The following is a 4,409-nucleotide window of genomic DNA, read 5'->3' on the forward strand; positions in this document are numbered from 1 at the left end:
ATAAATGCTGAGGATCCTGTAGTCAACAAAAGACACTGTCCATCATGGTCCAGACAGTTCAATAGAACAGCTCCTCGATGAAAAATAATGTCTGAGACGAACCTCCACGGTAAGTAAGAAGACCAGGGAAGCCTATATGAGGAGGTGACATTTAACTGTCACTCCTTAAAGATCCCTGTACTCACTAAAAGGTTATACAAACAAAACAGTAATGTATGCTGTCCGGGATATGGAAAAGTACGGTTTTTTTTCATGCCGTTTTTGTGGGGATTTAAAATGGCTCATCCACTATTGGGAACAGTAAAGGTGATACTCAAATGTGTAAAGTAAGCCGACCACTGGGTGTGATGGAGCTCGCCTCCATCCCCAACACTCCAAAGGCAGAGGCAGGCAGACCTCTGAGAGTCCGAGGCCAGTCTTGTCAACAGAGACAGTTCCAGGCCAGCTAGGATTACGTAGTGAAACCCCATCTCTAAAAAAATAAATATACAATTATCAGATGTTCCTAAAATCCTAGTACGAGGAAATTGGAAGCAGAAGAGTGAGTTCTGGTCATGACACCTGAGCTACATGACAAAACACTAGCTCAGAAAACTAAAATACTGATTTCATTTTATTCAAATAAAACAAAACATAGAATTACCATATACCTCTTAGCAAGTCTACCCAGAAGAATTTAAAGAGATACCTTTGCCAGGCATGGTGTCATATATCTTTAATATATCTTTAAGCCCAAAACACGGGAGGCAGAGGCAGTAGAAGCTAAAAAAAAAAAAAAAGGCATGAGGCAGAGGCAGGTGATCTCTGAGTTCAAGGCCAGCCTGGTCTACACAGAGAAACCCTGTCTTGTGGGGAAAAAAAATTGCATTAATTAAATTACCATACAAAATAATGAATTTCACTGTGGATGTCCCATGCATATATGTCACTGTGCTTTTTTCTCATTTATACACTCATAGAATTATTTACAATGGTGAAAGAGGTAAAGCAGTACCCTTTGACAGATGAATGCAGACACAAAATGAAGTGGAATATTATACAGCCCTGAAGGAAGGAAATGCTGACCCAGCCTCCAACACTGATGAAACATAAAGGCAGCTTGTTATGTGAAATGGAACCATTAAAAAGACAAGTACTGCAGCCCACCTACTTAGGAAGGGAAACAGAGTTACTGCTTAGTGGCTGCAGAGCTTTCGCTTAGAAAATGGCAAGTTGTATAGAAGGAGGGATGGTGATGGCGGCACAAACCACGAGAGGGCCCACAAACTATCTGCTTGTACATGATCGGGCAAGATTTCACAATGATCATATTTTATCGCTATCTTTGACTTTTGTTTGTCTGTTGAGATGAACACTGGATTCACACAGGTGGCCCTGAACTCACAAACCTGCCTGATACTCGAGGTGCCGGGATTACAGGCGGCACGTGCTGCTAAGCCTAGTCGTTTTATTTTTATATATGTTATGATGCTAGCGATGGAACCCAGAATCCTGCACACGCTAGGCAGACAGCCTGTCATTGAGCCACACCCCCAGCCACCCTGCTTCTTAAAAAGAAATCTCCGAGAGCAGCGGCTGTCTACCACGGTGAAGCATCGTCATGACCAGGCCATTGCCCACACAAACTAACGGATGTGTAGATGAGGGAAGGGCTCGTGTTGTCCCACCCAAGTCTGAGTGACTTCTGGGAAGAGAGATTTAAGTTTTCTTCAGTGATGCAACTCTTGAAAAACCTACCCACACTACAGGAGATGATCCTACACTCATATACATCCAGGCAACATTAAGTGGACTCCTCAGTGGGTTGAGAGAGAGAGAGAGAGAGAGAGAGAGAGAGAGAGAGAGAGAGAGAGAGAGAAAGAGAGAGAGAGAAAGAGAGAGAAAGAGAATGAGAACTCATATAAAGGAGGAAAAGTAAAGGGAATTGGAGGGGAAGGGAGGGAATAGGGTGTAGAGTATAAAAAGCACATATACAGGTATGAAATTATGAAAATCAAAATGTGTCTAAGGGCAAAAGCTGGGCAAAGTAATCACCGGCTTGGGTGGGTGGAGTCTGGAGGTCCAGGGGGGTGAAGTGCTTTTCCCCCATAAACTGAACATGGCTGTGAGAGAGGGGTCAAGGGTTATTGAGAGGTCTGAGCATGGAGAATGGATAGCATTACCTGTGGCAGAGATGGAGAACACTGGAGAGAAGGCAGGAGGCAGAGTCTTGCTCTGGTCTTAGTTGATATGGGGGCATCTACCTGACACCTGCTTGGACAAATCACCGAGTGTGATATCGGAAGAGAGGTATGACCAAATGTCAGTCATCAGTAAATCAATGACTTTTGTAGCCTGGGCCTGTGAGAGATTATAGGAAGTGGAGAAACCCTGGGTGAGAGAAGTCTTGAGTTAAGGTGTGTTGTTGGCAAGGGTACAGCCATATTGAGGCCTCCAAAGCCTCCGACCATGGGACAATTTGGCAAGGCCATTTGGCAAAACTTTCCCCTGAAAACTAAGAATATGAGTGTTTATGACCAGTTGATCAGTGTGTGGAAAGACTAGAAACTACGGCTTCCTCCTCTCCCAGATGTTTCCAGCCTAAGACAGAGAACAAGTCAGAAACCAGGAGGCCAAGAGGGGAGAGGTCCAGGAGCTAAGCCAGGAGAGGATTTCAAGACAAAGAAAGGCAGTGAGCAGCCCAGGTAGGGTGGCCTGGGAAGAGACAGATGACCAGGCAGGAGGAAAAGGAAAATGCCCAGATATGCCCTTGTCAGCATGAGGAGCCCAGCTTTGGACACCAGTGTGGAAGATGAGGTAAGTTCAGAACAGAGCCCTGAGGTTCCCTGAGGATATGATCTGGCCCAGAGAGAAACTGGTTCAGGTTGTCTCAGGTAAATGCCAAGAGCAAGGGTTCCACAGGGACGAGGGCCATCTGCAGGAACAGGTACCTGATTGCGGAGAACAGGACACACCGAAGTGGACACGCCCTCCTGGGGGCGTGGCGAATAAGTCCCTCCTTAGCACTCCTTATACAGCAGGAGTTGGACCAAAGCGCTTTTGCTACACAGGCCAGACGGAACAGATCCCTCCCTCACAGGCAGAGGCAGCCATGTGCCGCAGACTCCACAGCCTACGGCAGGGCCAGCTCCATTTAGTAAAGGAGCCGTGGAGGGAGGTCTGGAAGGAGCTCAGGTTTCATGCCAGTGTAGAAGGAGGAATTCCCTCTGCAGTAATTGGCCACCCCATCCTCAGGGTCAAGGGAGGGCTAATGGGAGGGACTGTTGTTGTCACCCGGGAGGCAAAGGATGTCTGTCTGTCTCCCCTGAGATTAGGGGCTGATAAGGCAGGTGCCTGCATTGAGGACCTGAGAAGCACTTTCTAGGAGTCTGAAGCCCAGGGATGATACAAGCAGTCTGTCTGGAGGAAGGGACGGGCCTGCCAGGAGAACAGCCACAGAAGATGCTCCCTGCTCAGAGTCTGCAGTTAGGGGAACTGAAGTCGGGTGGAAAGCATAGTGGGGGCCAGTCCTCCTCCCTTGGACTGGTCAAAGCGGACACCTCTGGTCCATTCAGTAACTCTCTACTTAGAGAGCTATTGCAGTTGGGGGGAAAGTTCTGGAAACGGGAGTTCTAGGGGCCTAGAGACAAGCAGTGCTGGGTACTGTTTGCCTGGGCTGCCCTCAAACTCCTGGTTTCAAACCAGCCACTACTTCATCTGCCTTCCAAATCGATATGCAAACAAAGGGCCACTCATCCTAGAGGTCCTGTGAAGAGACAGGGAGGTGGTACCCTCTCCTAGAGGTCTTTCCTGTTCAGCAGAGGGCTTTCTTCTTTTCTTGGGGTTTGAGTATACAGGACCCACCCTTCCATCCTGGTTAGTGAGCCTCCAATACAGCTCTAAGAAGCCACACCCACAAGAGGCTAGACCCTTTGTCGGCCCTTCCTTCTGGGCCATGGAGTATTTTTAGCCCCGAATTCTGAAACTGCACAACAGCTGCGCCCTCAAGACGGGAATGAAGAGGCAGCACACAGCCCAAATAGGCCGTGTAAAGGGCTAGACCTCAGAGCCCGCTACCAGACCTGGCCCCCTCCGGGCCTGCTTGCTGGCTCCAGACTTTTCAGGAATGTCTGGGCCTTTGGGTAGGATGAGCATGAGGGGAAATAGCCTGTGCAAACGTCCTGTGCTCGCTAGTTTTATGTCAATTTGACACAAGCTAGACACACATCTGGGAAGACGGAATCTTGATTGAAAAGATGCCTCCAGCCAGGCGGTGGTGGCGCAGGCCTTTAATCCCAGCACTTGGGAGGCAGAGGCAGGCGGATTTCCGAGTTTAAGGCCAGCCTGGTCTACACAGTGAGTTCCAGGACAGCCAGGGCTACACAGAGAAACCCTGTCTCGGAAAAAAAAAAAAAAGAAAGAAAGAAAGA

This window comes from Grammomys surdaster, unplaced genomic scaffold, assembly GCF_004785775.1.
Source record: "Grammomys surdaster isolate TR1022 unplaced genomic scaffold, NIH_TR_1.0 237, whole genome shotgun sequence".
Classification (NCBI taxonomy): domain Eukaryota; kingdom Metazoa; phylum Chordata; class Mammalia; order Rodentia; family Muridae; genus Grammomys; species Grammomys surdaster.